Source organism: Triturus cristatus, chromosome 8 (genome assembly GCF_964204655.1).
Source record: "Triturus cristatus chromosome 8, aTriCri1.1, whole genome shotgun sequence".
Classification (NCBI taxonomy): domain Eukaryota; kingdom Metazoa; phylum Chordata; class Amphibia; order Caudata; family Salamandridae; genus Triturus; species Triturus cristatus.
In genome coordinates this window covers 1,619,997,916-1,620,012,973 of record NC_140591.1, presented here as the reverse complement: position 1 = coordinate 1,620,012,973, position 15,058 = coordinate 1,619,997,916, and the positions used below count along the sequence as shown (strand labels likewise).

Sequence of the window (15,058 nt, the reverse complement as noted above, 5' to 3'; positions counted from 1 at the left end):
TTGTTCTGTGAACATTAGAATGGGTCATCTTAAATTGAAAATAAAAAAAACGTGGTATTGTGAAGATTTTCAAAGTAATGCTTTGAATGAAAAAGGGAAAAAAGAGTGACAAAGAGCAAAATAGAGATAAAAAATCATTCTAGAGTTGAATTCAAGTAATGCATTCTTAAAGAAGGCATAATTAAAACATTTATGAACAGGATAAGCAATATATCAATGAGGTGTTTATCAATAGGATCAGTATCCTCGTCTAAACTATTTGAGTAGTGCGTTTTCTGAACTGAGAAATGATTATGAAAGTGAAAAACTCATGTTTCTCTTGAACACCATATGGCAAACTGTTCCTTAAAGCATTTTCAAAAGGGTGCTGTGGCTTAGCTGGTTAAAGCGCCTGTCTAGTAAACAGGAGATCCTGAGTTCAAATCTCAGCAGTGCCTTGCTTTCCTCATTCTTAAATAAAAAACTATTTTCATTAAGTCGTCCTGCGATTCAATTCAATTAGAAAAGTTCGATTTATCTTTTGGTTGAACAGATCATCTTAAACCTAATAAAAACTGAAAGTGTTTTCAATATTATAGTAACAATACTGTGATTGCAAAAATCAAAAAGGTATTTCAATGAGCAAGAGGCAGATGAAATATAACCCTAGATTTGAGCAATATTGATGAATATATGTAAAACACTTATTTATAAACTATTCAAAATATGGGATTGAGTTTAAAATGTGTTCTTTTTTAATACAACATAGCTATTCTTGTTTACAGATTAGGAATCCTTGCTTGTTTAACATTAGAATACATATTAAGACACTTTAACACAGGCACAGAAGTTGATCACCAATACTAAATTAATGATCCCTTCTCTAGCACTAAAATAGGTGCTGTGGCTAAGTGGTTAAAGCGCCTGGCTCGTAAACAGGAAATCCTGAGTTCAAATCTCTGCAGCACCTTATTATTGGTCCTTACATGTAAAAATAATTTTCATCACGCAAATGTTTAATACATTTTAAAAAGAAAAGTGTTGTTCTGTGAACATTAGAATGGGTCATCTTAAATTGAAAAACTAAAAAACGTGGTATTGTGAAGATTTTCAAAGTAATGCTTTGAATGAAAAAGGGAAAAAAGAGTGACAAAGAGCAAAATAGAGATGAAAAATCATTCTAGAGTTGAAATCAAGTAATGCATTCTTAAAGAAGGCATAATTAAAACATTTATGAACAGGATAAGCAATATATCAATGAGGTGTTTATGAATAGGATCAGTATCCTCGTCTAAACTATTTGAGTAGAGCGTTTTCTGAACTGAGAAATGATTATGAAAGTGAAAAACTCAGGATTCTCTTGAACACCATATGGCAAACTGTTCCTTAAAGCATATTCAAGAGGGTGCTGTGGCTTAGCTGGTTAAATCACCTGTCTAGTAAACAGGAGATCCTGAGTTCAAATTTCAGCAGTCCCTTGCTTTCCTCATTCTTAAATAAAAAACTATTTTCATTAATTCGTCCTGCGATTCAATTAAATTAGAAAAGTCTGATTTATTTTTCGGTTGAACAGATCATCTTAAACCTAATAAAAACTGAAAGTGTTTTCAATATTATAGTAACAATACTGTGATTGCAAAAATCAAAAAGGTATTTCAATGAGCAAGAGGCAGATGAAATATAACCCTAGATTTGAGCAATATTGATGAATATATGTAAAACACTTATTTATGAACTATTCAAAATATGGGATTGAGTTTAAAATGTGTTCTTTTTTAATACAACATAGCTATTCTTGTTTACAGATTAGGAATCCTTGCTTGTTTAACATTAGAATTCTTATTAAGACACTTTAACACAGGCACAGAATTTGATCACCAATACTAAATGAATGATCCCTTCTGTATCACTAAAATAGGTGCTGTGGCTAAGTGGTTAAAGCACCCGTCTCGTAACCAGGAAATCCTGAGTTCAAATCTCAGCAGCACCGTATTATTGGTCCTTACACGTAAAAATAATTTTCATCACGCAAATGTTTAATACATTTTAAAAAGAAAAGTGTTGTTCAGTGAACATTAGAATGGGTCATCTTAAATTGAAAAACAAAAAAACGTGGTATTGTTAAGATTTTCAAAGTAATGCTTTGAATGAAAAGGGGAAAAAAGAGTGACAAAGAGCAAAAGAGAGATAAAAAATCATTCTAGAGTTGAATTCAAGTAATGCATTCTTAAAGAAGGCATGATTAAAACATTTATGAACAGGATAAGCAATATATCAATGAGGTGTTTATGAATAGGATCAGTATTCTCGTCTAAACTATTTGAGTAGTGCGTTTTCTGAACTGAGAAATGATTTTGAAAGTGAAAAACTCAGGATTCTCTTGAACACCATATGGCAAACTGTTCCTTAAAGCATTTTCAAAAGGGTGCTGTGGCTTAGCTGGTTAAAGCACCTGTCTAGTAAACAGGAGATCCTGAGTTCAAATCGTAGCAGTGCCTTGCTTTCCTCATTCTTAAATAAAAAATTATTTTCATTAAGTCATCCTGCGATTCAATTAAATTAGAAAAGTCTGATTTATCTTTCGGTTGAACAGATCATCTTAAACCTAATAAAAACTGAAAGTGTTTTCAATATTATAGTAACAATACTGTGATTGCAAAAATCAAAAAGGTATTTCAATGAGCAAGAGGCAGATGAAATATAACCCTAGATTTGAGCAATATTGATGAATATATGTAAAACACTTATTTATGAACTATTCAAAATATGGGATTGAGTTTAAAATGTGTTCTTTTGTAATACAACATAGCTATTCTTGTTTACAGATTAGGAATCCTTGCTTGTTTAACATTAGAATACATATTAAGACACTTTAACACAGGCACAGAATTTGATCACCAATACTAAATTAATGATCCCTTCTGTATCCCTAAAATAGGTGCTGTGGCTAAGTGGTTAAAGCGCCTGTCTCGTAAACAGGAAATCTTGAGTTCAAATCTCAGCAGCACCTTATTATTGGTCCTTACATGTAAAAATTATTTTCATCACGCAAATGTTTAATACATTTTAAAAAGAAAAGTGCTGTTCTGTGAACATTAGAATGGGTCATCTTAAATTGAAAAACTAAAAAACATGGTATTGTGAAGATTTTCAAAGTAATGCTTTGAATGAAAAACGGAAAAAAGAGTGACAAAGAGCAAAATAGAAATAAAAAATCATTCTAGAGTTGAAATCAAGTAAAGCATTCTTAAAGAAGGCATAATTAAAACATTTATGAACAGGATAAGCAATATATCAATGAGGTGTTTATCAATAGGATCAGTATCCTCGTCTAAAGTAGTTGAGTAGAGCGTTTTCTGAACTGAGAAATGATTATGAAAGTGAAAAACTCAGGAGTCTCTTGAACACCATATGGCAAACTGTTCCTTAAAGCATTTTCAAGAGGGTGCTGTGGCTTAGCTGGTTAAAGCGCCTGTCTAGTAAACAGGAGATCCTGAGTTCAAATCTCAGCAGCACCTTATTATTGGTCCTTACATGTAAAAATAATTTTCATCACGCAAATGTTTAATACATTTTAAAAAGAAAAGTGTTGTTCTGTGAACATTAGAATGGGTCATCTTAAATTGAAAAACAAAAAAACGTGGTATTGTGAAGATTTTCAAAGTAATGCTTTGAATGAAAAAGGGAAAAAAGAGTGACAAAGAGCAAAAGAGAGATAAAAAATCATTCTAGAGTTGAATTCAAGTAATTCATTCTTAAAGAAGGCATGATTAAAACATTTATGAACAGGATAAGCAATATATCAATGAGGTGTTTATGAATAGGATCAGTATTCTCGTCTAAACTATTTGAGTAGTGCGTTTTCTGAACTGAGAAATGATTATGAAAGTGAAAAACTCAGGTTTCTCTTGAACACCATATGGCAAACTGTTCCTTAAAGCATTTTCAAGAGGGTGCTGTGGCTTAGCTGGTTAAAGCGCCTGTCTAGTAAACAGGAGATCCTGAGTTCAAATCTCAGCAGTCCCTTGCTTTCCTCATTCTTAAATAAAAAATTATTTTCATTAAGTCGTCCTGCGATTCAATTAAATTAGAAAAGTCTGATTTATCTTTCGGTTGAACAGATCATCTTAAACCTAATAAAAACTGAAAGTGTTTTCAATATTATAGTAACAATACTGTGATTGCAAAATTAAAAAGGTATTTCAATGAGCAAGAGGCAGATGAAATATGACCCTAGATTTGAGCAATATTGATGAATATTTGTAAAACACTTATTTATAAACTATTCAAAATATGGGATTGAGTTTAAAATGTGTTCTTTTTTAATACAACATAGGTATTCTTGTTTACAGATTAGGACTCCTTGCTTGTTTAACATTAGAATACATATTAAGACACTTTAACACAGGCACAGAATTTGATCACCAATACTAAATTAATGATCCCTTCTGTATCACTAAATTAGGTGCTGTGGCTAAGTGGTTAAAGCGCCTGTCTCGTAAACAGGAAATCCTGAGTTCAAATCTCAGCAGCACCTTATTATTGGTCCTTACATGTAAAAATAATTTTCATCATGCAAATGTTTAATATATTTTAAAAAGAAAAGTGTTGTTCTGTGAACATTAGAATGGGTCATCTTAAATTGAAAAACAAAAAAACGTGGTATTGTGAAGATTTTCAAAGTAATGCTTTAAATGAAAAAGGGAGAAAAAAGTGACAAAGAGCAAAATAGAGATAACAAATCATTCTAGAGTTGAATTCAAGTAATGCATTCTTAAAGAAGGCATGATTAAAACATTATGAACAAGATAAGCAATATATCAATGAGGTGTTTATGAATAGGATCAGTATCCTCGTCTAAAGTAGTTGAGTAGAGCGTTTTCTGAACTGAGAAATGATTATGAAAGTGAAAAACTCAGGATTCTCTTGAACACCATATGGCAAACTGTTCCTTAAAGCATTTTCAAGAGGGTGCTGTGGCTTAGATGGTGAAAGCGCCTGTCTAGTAAACCGGAGATCCTGAGTTCAAATCTCAGAGGTGCCTTGCTTTCCGCATTCTTAAATAAAAAACTATTTTCATTAAGTCATCCTGCGATTCAATTCAATTAGAAAAGTCTGATTTATCTTTCGGTTGAACAGATCATCTTAAACCTAATAAAAACTGAAAGTGTTTTCAATATTATAGTAACAATACTGTGATTGCAAAAATCAGAAAGGTATTTCAATGAGCAAGAGGCAGATGAAATATAACCCTAGATTTGAGCAATATTGATGAATATATGTACAACACTTATTTATGAACTATTCAAAATATGGGATTGAGTTTAAAATGTGTTCTTTTGTGATACAACATAGCTATTCTTGTTTACAGATTAGAAATCCGTGCTTGTTTAACATTAGAACACATATTAAGACACTTTAACACAGGCACAGAATTTGATCACCAATACTAAATTAATGATCCGTTCTGTATAACTAAAATAGCTGCTGTGGCTAAGTGGTTAAAGCGCCTGTCTCATAAACAGGAAATCCTGAGTTCAAATCTCAGCAGCACCTTATTATTGGTCCTTACATGTAATAATAATTTTCAGCACGCAAATGTTTAATACATTTTAAAAAGAAAAGTGTTGTTCTGTGAACATTAGAATGGGTCATCTTAAATTGAAAAACTAAAAAACGTGGTATTGTGAAGATTTTCAAAGTAATGCTTTGAATGAAAAAGGGAAAAAAGAGTGACAAAGAGAAAAATAGACATAAAAAATCATTCTAGAGTTGAATTCAAGTAATGCATTCTTAAAGAAGGCATAATTAAAACATTTATGAACAGGATAAGCAATATATCAATGAGGTGTTTATGAATAGGATCAGTATCCTCGTCTAAACTATTTGAGTAGTGCGTTTTCTGAACTGAGAAATGATTATGAAAGTGAAAAACTCAGGTTTCTCTTGAACACCATATGGCAAACTGTTCCTTAAAGCATTTTCAAGAGGGTGCTGTGGCTTAGCTGGTTAAAGCGCCTGTCTAGTAAACAGGAGATCCTGAGTTCAAATCTCAGCAGTGCCTTGCTTTCCTCATTCTTAAATCAAAAAATTATTTTCATTAAGTCGTCCTGCGATTCAATTAAATTAGAAAAGTCTGATTTATCTTTCGGTTGAACAGATCATCTTAAACCTAATAAAAACTGAAAGTGTTTTCAATATTATAGTAACAATACTGTGATTGCAAAAATCAGAAAGGTATTTCAATGAGCAAGAGGCAGATGAAATATAACCCTAGATTTGAGCAATATTGATGAATATATGTACAACACTTATTTATGAACTATTCAAAATATGGGATTGAGTTTAAAATGTGTTCTTTTGTGATACAACATAGCTATTCTTGTTTACAGATTAGAAATCCTTGCTTGTTTAACATTAGAATACATATTAAGACACTTTAACACAGGCACAGAATTTGATCACCAATACTAAATGAATGATCCCTTCTGTATCACTAAAATAGGTGCTGTGGCTAAGTGGTTAAAGCACCTGTCTCGTAACCAGGTAATCCTGAGTTCAAATCTCAGCAGCACCTTATTATTGGTCCTTACATGTAAAAATAATTTTCATCCCGCAAATGTTTAATACATTTTAAAAAGAAAAGTGTTGTTCAGTGAACATTAGAATGGGTCATCTTAAATTGAAAAACAAAAAAACGTGGTATTGTTAAGATTTTCAAAGTAATGCTTTGAATGAAAAAGGGAAAAAGGAGTGACAAAGAGCAAAATAGAGATAAAAAATCATTCTAGAGTTGAATTCAAGCAATGCACTCTTAAAGAAGGCATAATTAAAACTTTTATGAACAGGATAAGCAATATATCAATGAGGTGTTTATCAATAGGATCAGTATCCTCGTCTAAACTATTTGAGTAGTGCGTTTACTGAACTGACAAATGATTATGAAAGTGAAAAACTCAGGTTTCTCTTGAACACCATATGGCAAACTGTTCCTTAAAGCTTTTTCAAAAGGGTGCTGTGGCTTAGCTGGTTAAAGCGCTTGTCTAGTAAACAGGAGATCCTGAGTTCAAATCTCAGCAGTGCCTTGCTTTCCTCATTCTTAAATAAAAAACTATTTTCATTAATTCGTCCTGCGATTCAATTAAATTAGAAAAGTCTGATTTATCTTTCGGTTGAACAGATCATCTTAAACCTAATAAAAACTGAAAGTGTTTTCAATATTATAGTAACAATACTGTGATTGCAAAATCAAAAAGGTATTTCAATGAGCAAGAGGCAGATGAAATATAACCCTAGATTTGAGCAATATTGATGAATATATGTAAAACACTTATTTATGAACTATTCAAAATATGGGATTGAGTTTAAAATGTGTTCTTTTGTAATACAACATAGCTATTCTTGTTTACAGATTAGGAATCCTTGCTTGTTTAACATTAGACTACATATTAAGACACTTTAACACAGGCACAGAATTTGATCACCAATACTAAATTAATGATCCCTTCTGTATCACTAAAATAGGTGCTGTGGCTAAGTGGTTAAAGTGCCTGTCTCATAAACAGGAAATCCTGAGTTCAAATCTCAGCAGCACCTTATTATTGGTCCTTACATGTAAAAATAATTTTCATCACGCAAATGTTTAATACATTTTAAAAAGAAAAGTGTTGTTCTGTGAACATTAGAATGGGTCATCTTAAATTGAAAATCAAAAAAACGTGGTATTGTGAAGATTTTCAAAGTAATGCTTTGAATGAAAAAGGGAAAAACGAGTGACAAAGAGCAAAATAGAGATAAAAAATCATTCTAGAGTTGAATTCAAGTAATGCATTCTTAAAGAAGGCATAATTAAAACATTTATGAACAGGATAAGCAATATATCAATGAGGTGTTTATCAATAGGATCAGTATCCTCGTCTAAACTATTTGAGTAGTGCGTTTTCTGAACTGAGAAATGATTATGAAAGTGAAAAACTCAGGTTTCTCTTGAACACCATATGGCAAACTGTTCCTTAAAGCATTTTCAAAAGGGTGCTGTGGCTTAGCTGGTTAAAGCGCCTGTCTAGTAAACAGGAGATCCTGAGTTCAAATCTCAGCAGTGCCTTGCTTTCCTCATTCTTAAATAAAAAACTATTTTCATTAAGTCGTCCTGCGATTCAATTCAATTATAAAAGTTCGATTTATCTTTTGGTTGAACAGATCATCTTAAACCTAATAAAAACTGAAAGTGTTTTCAATATTATAGTAACAATACTGTGATTGCAAAAATCAAAAAGGTATTTCAATGAGCAAGAGGCAGATGAAATATGACCCTAGATTTGAGCAATATTGATGAATATATGTAAAACACTTATTTATAAACTATTCAAAATATGGGATTGAGTTTAAAATGTGTTCTTTTTTAATACAACATAGCTATTCTTGTTTACAGATTAGGAATCCTTGCTTGTTTAACATTAGAATACATATTAAGACACTTTAACACAGGCACAGAATTTGATCACCAATACTAAATTAATGATCCCTTCTGTATCACTAAAATAGGTGCTGTGGCTAAGTGGTTAAAGCGCCTGTCTCGTAAACAGGAAATCCTGAGTTCAAATCTCAGCAGCACCTTATTATTGGTCCTTACATGTAAAAATAATTTTCATCACGCAAATGTTTAATACATTTTAAAAAGAAAAGTGTTGTTCTGTGAACATTAGAATGGGTCATCTTAAATTGAAAAACAAAAAACGTGGTATTGTGAAGATTTTCAAAGTAATGCTTTGAATGAAAAAGGGAAAAAAGAGTTACAAAGAGCAAAATAGAGATAAAAAATCATTCTAGAGTTGAATTCGAGTAATGCATTCTTAAAGAAGGCATAATTAAAACATTTATGAACAGGATAAGCAATATATCAATGAGGTGTTTATCAATAGGATCAGTATCCTCGTCTAAACTATTTGAGTAGTGCGTTTTCTGAACTGAGAAATGATTATGAAAGTGAAAAACTCAGGTTTCTCTTGAACACCATATGGCAAACTGTTCCTTAAAGCATTTTCAAAAGGGTGCTGTGGCTTAGCTGGTTAAAGCGCCTGTCTAGTAAACAGGAGATCCTGAGTTCAAATCTCAGCAGTGCCTTGCTTTCCTCATTCTTAAATAAAAAACTATTTTCATTAAGTCGTCCTGCGATTCAATTCAATTATAAAAGTTCGATTTATCTTTTGGTTGAACAGATCATCTTAAACCAAATAAAAACTGAAAGTGTTTTCAATATTATAGTAACAATACTGTGATTGCAAAAATCAAAAAGGTATTTCAATGAGCAAGAGGCAGATGAAATATGACCCTAGATTTGAGCAATATTGATGAATATATGTAAAACACTTATTTATAAACTATTCAAAATATGGGATTGAGTTTAAAATGTGTTCTTTTTTAATACAACATAGCTATTCTTGTTTACAGATTAGGAATCCTTGCTTGTTTAACATTAGAATACATATTAAGACACTTTAACACAGGCACAGAATTTGATCACCAATACTAAATTAATGATCCCTTCTGTATCACTAAAATAGGTGCTGTGGCTAAGTGGTTAAAGTGCCTGTCTCGTAAACAGGAAATCCTGAGTTCAAATCTCAGCAGCACCTTATTATTGGTCCTTACATGTAAAAATAATTTTCATCACGCAAATGTTTAATACATTTTAAAAAGAAAAGTGTTGTTCTGTGAACATTAGAATGGGTCATCTTAAATTGAAAATAAAAAAAACGTGGTATTGTGAAGATTTTCAAAGTAATGCTTTGAATGAAAAAGGGAAAAAAGAGTGACAAAGAGCAAAATAGAGATAAAAAATCATTCTAGAGTTGAATTCAAGTAATGCATTCTTAAAGAAGGCATAATTAAAACATTTATGAACAGGATAAGCAATATATCAATGAGGTGTTTATCAATAGGATCAGTATCCTCGTCTAAACTATTTGAGTAGTGCGTTTTCTGAACTGAGAAATGATTATGAAAGTGAAAAACTCAGGTTTCTCTTGAACACCATATGGCAAACTGTTCCTTAAAGCATTTTCAAAAGGGTGCTGTGGCTTAGCTGGTTAAAGCGCCTGTCTAGTAAACAGGAGATCCTGAGTTCAAATCTCAGCAGTGCCTTGCTTTCCTCATTCTTAAATAAAAAACTATTTTCATTAAGTCGTCCTGCGATTCAATTCAATTATAAAAGTTCGATTTATCTTTTGGTTGAACAGATCATCTTAAACCTAATAAAAACTGAAAGTGTTTTCAATATTATAGTAACAATACTGTGATTGCAAAAATCAAAAAGGTATTTCAATGAGCAAGAGGCAGATGAAATATGACCCTAGATTTGAGCAATATTGATGAATATATGTAAAACACTTATTTATAAACTATTCAAAATATGGGATTGAGTTTAAAATGTGTTCTTTTTTAATACAACATAGCTATTCTTGTTTACAGATTAGGAATCCTTGCTTGTTTAACATTAGAATACATATTAAGACACTTTAACACAGGCACAGAATTTGATCACCAATACTAAATTAATGATCCCTTCTGTATCACTAAAATAGGTGCTGTGGCTAAGTGGTTAAAGCGCCTGTCTCGTAAACAGGAAATCCTGAGTTCAAATCTCAGCAGCACCTTATTATTGGTCCTTACATGTAAAAATAATTTTCATCACGCAAATGTTTAATACATTTTAAAAAGAAAAGTGTTGTTCTGTGAACATTAGAATGGGTCATCTTAAATTGAAAAACAAAAAACGTGGTATTGTGAAGATTTTCAAAGTAATGCTTTGAATGAAAAAGGGAAAAAAGAGTTACAAAGAGCAAAATAGAGATAAAAAATCATTCTAGAGTTGAATTCGAGTAATGCATTCTTAAAGAAGGCATAATTAAAACATTTATGAACAGGATAAGCAATATATCAATGAGGTGTTTATCAATAGGATCAGTATCCTCGTCTAAACTATTTGAGTAGTGCGTTTTCTGAACTGAGAAATGATTATGAAAGTGAAAAACTCAGGTTTCTCTTGAACACCATATGGCAAACTGTTCCTTAAAGCATTTTCAAAAGGGTGCTGTGGCTTAGCTGGTTAAAGCGCCTGTCTAGTAAACAGGAGATCCTGAGTTCAAATCTCAGCAGTGCCTTGCTTTCCTCATTCTTAAATAAAAGACTATTTTCATTAAGTCGTCCTGCGATTCAATTCAATTATAAAAGTTCGATTTATCTTTTGGTTGAACAGATCATCTTAAACCTAATAAAAACTGAAAGTGTTTTCAATATTATAGTAACAATACTGTGATTGCAAAAATCAAAAAGGTATTTCAATGAGCAAGAGGCAGATGAAATATGACCCTAGATTTGAGCAATATTGATGAATATATGTAAAACACTTATTTATAAACTATTCAAAATATGGGATTGAGTTTAAAATGTGTTCTTTTTTAATACAACATAGCTATTCTTGTTTACAGATTAGGAATCCTTGCTTGTTTAACATTAGAATACATATTAAGACACTTTAACACAGGCACAGAATTTGATCACCAATACTAAATTAATGATCCCTTCTGTATCACTAAAATAGGTGCTGTGGCTAAGTGGTTAAAGCGCCTGTCTCGTAAACAGGAAATCCTGAGTTCAAATCTCAGCAGCACCTTATTATTGGTCCTTACATGTAAAAATAATTTTCATCACGCAAATGTTTAATACATTTTAAAAAGAAAAATGTTGTTCTGTGAACATTAGAATGGGTCATCTTAAATTGAAAAACAAAAAACGTGGTATTGTGAAGATTTTCAAAGTAATGCTTTGAATGAAAAAGGGAAAAAAGAGTTACAAAGAGCAAAATAGAGATAAAAAATCATTCTAGAGTTGAATTCGAGTAATGCATTCTTAAAGAAGGCATAATTAAAACATTTATGAACAGGATAAGCAATATATCAATGAGGTGTTTATCAATAGGATCAGTATCCTCGTCTAAACTATTTGAGTAGTGCGTTTTCTGAACTGAGAAATGATTATGAAAGTGAAAAACTCAGGTTTCTCTTGAACACCATATGGCAAACTGTTCCTTAAAGCATATTCAAAAGGGTGCTGTGGCTTAGCTGGTTAAAGCACCTGTCTAGTAAACAGGAGATCCTGAGTTCAAATCTCAGCAGTGCCTTGCTTTCCTCATTCTTAAATAAAAAACTATTTTCATTAAGTCGTCCTGCGATTCAATTCAATTAGAAAAGTTCGATTTATCTTTTGGTGGAACAGATCATCTTAAACCTAATAAAAACTGAAAGTGTTTTCAATATTATAGTAACAATACTGTGATTGCAAAAATCAAAAAGGTATTTCAATGAGCAAGAGGCAGATGAAATATAACCCTAGATTTGAGCAATATTGATGAATATATGTAAAACACTTATTTATAAACTATTCAAAATATGGGATTGAGTTTAAAATGTGTTCTTTTTTAATACAACATAGCTATTCTTGTTTACAGATTAGGAATCCTTGCTTGTTTAACATTAGAATACATATTAAGACACTTTAACACAGGCACAGAAGTTGATCACCAATACTAAATTAATGATCCCTTCTGTAGCACTAAAGTAGGTGCTGTGGCTAAGTGGTTAAAGCGCCTGTCTCGTAAACAGGAAATCCTGAGTTCAAATCTCTGCAGCACCTTATTATTGGTCCTTACATGTAAAAATAATTTTCATCACGCAAATGTTTAATACATTTTAAAAAGAAAAGTGTTGTTCTGTGAACATTAGAATGGGTCATCTTAAATTGAAAAACTAAAAAACGTGGTATTGTGAAGATTTTCAAAGTAATGCTTTGAATGAAAAAGGGAAAAAAGAGTGACAAAGAGCAAAATAGAGATGAAAAATCATTCTAGAGTTGAAATCAAGTAATGCATTCTTAAAGAAGGCATAATTAAAACATTTATGAACAGGATAAGCAATATATCAATGAGGTGTTTATGAATAGGATCAGTATCCTCGTCTAAACTATTTGAGTAGAGCGTTTTCTGAACTGAGAAATGATTATGAAAGTGAAAAACTCAGGATTCTCTTGAACACCATATGGCAAACTGTTCCTTAAAGCATGTTCAAGAGGGTGCTGTGGCTTAGCTGGTTAAATCACCTGTCTAGTAAACAGGAGATCCTGAGTTCAAATTTCAGCAGTCCCTTGCTTTCCTCATTCTTAAATAAAAAACTATTTTCATTAATTCGTCCTGCGATTCAATTAAATTAGAAAAGTCTGATTTATTTTTCGGTTGAACAGATCATCTTAAACCTAATAAAAACTGAAAGTGTTTTCAATATTATAGTAACAATACTGTGATTGCAAAAATCAAAAAGGTATTTCAATGAGCAAGAGGCAGATGAAATATAACCCTAGATTTGAGCAATATTGATGAATATATGTAAAACACTTATTTATGAACTATTCAAAATATGGGATTGAGTTTAAAATGTGTTCTTTTTTAATACAACATAGCTATTCTTGTTTACAGATTAGGAATCCTTGCTTGTTTAACATTAGAATACTTATTAAGACACTTTAACACAGGCACAGAATTTGATCACCAATACTAAATGAATGATCCCTTCTGTATCACTAAAATAGGTGCTGTGGCTAAGTGGTTAAAGCACCTGTCTCGTAACCAGGAAATCCTGAGTTCAAATCTCAGCAGCACCGTATTATTGGTCCTTACACGTAAAAATAATTTTCATCACGCAAATGTTTAATACATTTTAAAAAGAAAAGTGTTGTTCAGTGAACATTAGAATGGGTCATCTTAAATTGAAAAACAAAAAAACGTGGTATTGTTAAGATTTTCAAAGTAATGCTTTGAATGAAAAGGGGAAAAAAGAGTGACAAAGAGCAAAAGAGAGATAAAAAATCATTCTAGAGTTGAATTCAAGTAATGCATTCTTAAAGAAGGCATGATTAAAACATTTATGAACAGGATAAGCAATATATCAATGAGGTGTTTATGAATAGGATCAGTATTCTCGTCTAAACTATTTGAGTAGTGCGTTTTCTGAACTGAGAAATGATTATGAAAGTGAAAAACTCAGGATTCTCTTGAACACCATATGGCAAACTGTTCCTTAAAGCATTTTCAAAAGGGTGCTGTGGCTTAGCTGGTTAAAGCACCTGTCTAGTAAACAGGAGATCCTGAGTTCAAATCGTAGCAGTGCCTTGCTTTCCTCATTCTTAAATAAAAAATTATTTTCATTAAGTCATCCTGCGATTCAATTAAATTAGAAAAGTCTGATTTATCTTTCGGTTGAACAGATCATCTTAAACCTAATAAAAACTGAAAGTGTTTTCAATATTATAGTAACAATACTGTGATTGCAAAAATCAAAAAGGTATTTCAATGAGCGAGAGGCAGATGAAATATAACCCTAGATTTGAGCAATATTGATGAATATATGTAAAACACTTATTTATGAACTATTCAAAATATGGGATTGAGTTTAAAATGTGTTCTTTTGGTAATACAACATAGCTATTCTTGTTTACAGATTAGGAATCCTTGCTTGTTTAACATTAGAATACATATTAAGACACTTTAACACAGGCACAGAATTTGATCACCAATACTAAATTAATGATCCCTTCTGTATCCCTAAAATAGGTGCTGTGGCTAAGTGGTTAAAGCGCCTGTCTCGTAAACAGGAAATCTTGAGTTCAAATCTCAGCAGCACCTTATTATTGGTCCTTACATGTAAAAATTATTTTCATCACGCAAATGTTTAATACATTTTAAAAAGAAAAGTGCTGTTCTGTGAACATTAGAATGGGTCATCTTAAATTGAAAAACTAAAAAACATGGTATTGTGAAGATTTTCAAAGTAATGCTTTGAATGAAAAACGGAAAAAAGAGTGACAAAGAGCAAAATAGAAATAAAAAATCATTCTAGAGTTGAAATCAAGTAAAGCATTCTTAAAGAAGGCATAATTAAAACATTTATGAACAGGATAAGCAATATATCAATGAGGTGTTTATCAATAGGATCAGTATCCTCGTCTAAAGTAGTTGAGTAGAGCGTTT

The 15,058-nt window shown here is 31.6% G+C and overlaps 17 non-coding genes across 17 annotated transcripts; all 17 read left to right on the top strand.

The window, feature by feature from the left end:
- The first annotated feature begins 363 nt into the window (after window positions 1–363).
- TRNAT-AGU (transfer RNA threonine (anticodon AGU)) lies at window positions 364–437 on the top strand. The gene has a single exon. It is a non-coding gene; the product is annotated as a tRNA-Thr (tRNA).
- Window positions 438–2,916: 2,479 nt separating this feature from the next.
- TRNAT-CGU (transfer RNA threonine (anticodon CGU)) lies at window positions 2,917–2,989 on the top strand. Its single transcript has one exon. It is a non-coding gene; the product is annotated as a tRNA-Thr (tRNA).
- Window positions 2,990–3,423: 434 nt separating this feature from the next.
- Window positions 3,424–3,497, top strand: TRNAT-AGU (transfer RNA threonine (anticodon AGU)). The gene has a single exon. It is a non-coding gene; the product is annotated as a tRNA-Thr (tRNA).
- Window positions 3,498–4,443: 946 nt separating this feature from the next.
- Window positions 4,444–4,516, top strand: TRNAT-CGU (transfer RNA threonine (anticodon CGU)). The gene has a single exon. It is a non-coding gene; the product is annotated as a tRNA-Thr (tRNA).
- A 1,453-nt stretch (window positions 4,517–5,969) lies between these two features.
- On the top strand, window positions 5,970–6,043 carry TRNAT-AGU (transfer RNA threonine (anticodon AGU)). The gene has a single exon. It is a non-coding gene; the product is annotated as a tRNA-Thr (tRNA).
- A 1,966-nt stretch (window positions 6,044–8,009) lies between these two features.
- Window positions 8,010–8,083, top strand: TRNAT-AGU (transfer RNA threonine (anticodon AGU)). The gene has a single exon. It is a non-coding gene; the product is annotated as a tRNA-Thr (tRNA).
- A 439-nt stretch (window positions 8,084–8,522) lies between these two features.
- TRNAT-CGU (transfer RNA threonine (anticodon CGU)) lies at window positions 8,523–8,595 on the top strand. The gene has a single exon. It is a non-coding gene; the product is annotated as a tRNA-Thr (tRNA).
- A 433-nt stretch (window positions 8,596–9,028) lies between these two features.
- Window positions 9,029–9,102, top strand: TRNAT-AGU (transfer RNA threonine (anticodon AGU)). Its single transcript has one exon. It is a non-coding gene; the product is annotated as a tRNA-Thr (tRNA).
- A 439-nt stretch (window positions 9,103–9,541) lies between these two features.
- On the top strand, window positions 9,542–9,614 carry TRNAT-CGU (transfer RNA threonine (anticodon CGU)). Its single transcript has one exon. It is a non-coding gene; the product is annotated as a tRNA-Thr (tRNA).
- A 434-nt stretch (window positions 9,615–10,048) lies between these two features.
- Window positions 10,049–10,122, top strand: TRNAT-AGU (transfer RNA threonine (anticodon AGU)). The gene has a single exon. It is a non-coding gene; the product is annotated as a tRNA-Thr (tRNA).
- A 439-nt stretch (window positions 10,123–10,561) lies between these two features.
- TRNAT-CGU (transfer RNA threonine (anticodon CGU)) lies at window positions 10,562–10,634 on the top strand. The gene has a single exon. It is a non-coding gene; the product is annotated as a tRNA-Thr (tRNA).
- A 433-nt stretch (window positions 10,635–11,067) lies between these two features.
- Window positions 11,068–11,141, top strand: TRNAT-AGU (transfer RNA threonine (anticodon AGU)). The gene has a single exon. It is a non-coding gene; the product is annotated as a tRNA-Thr (tRNA).
- A 439-nt stretch (window positions 11,142–11,580) lies between these two features.
- Window positions 11,581–11,653, top strand: TRNAT-CGU (transfer RNA threonine (anticodon CGU)). The gene has a single exon. It is a non-coding gene; the product is annotated as a tRNA-Thr (tRNA).
- Window positions 11,654–12,086: 433 nt separating this feature from the next.
- Window positions 12,087–12,160, top strand: TRNAT-AGU (transfer RNA threonine (anticodon AGU)). The gene has a single exon. It is a non-coding gene; the product is annotated as a tRNA-Thr (tRNA).
- A 439-nt stretch (window positions 12,161–12,599) lies between these two features.
- Window positions 12,600–12,672, top strand: TRNAT-CGU (transfer RNA threonine (anticodon CGU)). Its single transcript has one exon. It is a non-coding gene; the product is annotated as a tRNA-Thr (tRNA).
- Window positions 12,673–13,619: 947 nt separating this feature from the next.
- On the top strand, window positions 13,620–13,692 carry TRNAT-CGU (transfer RNA threonine (anticodon CGU)). The gene has a single exon. It is a non-coding gene; the product is annotated as a tRNA-Thr (tRNA).
- A 948-nt stretch (window positions 13,693–14,640) lies between these two features.
- Window positions 14,641–14,713, top strand: TRNAT-CGU (transfer RNA threonine (anticodon CGU)). Its single transcript has one exon. It is a non-coding gene; the product is annotated as a tRNA-Thr (tRNA).
- Window positions 14,714–15,058: the final 345 nt, after the last annotated feature.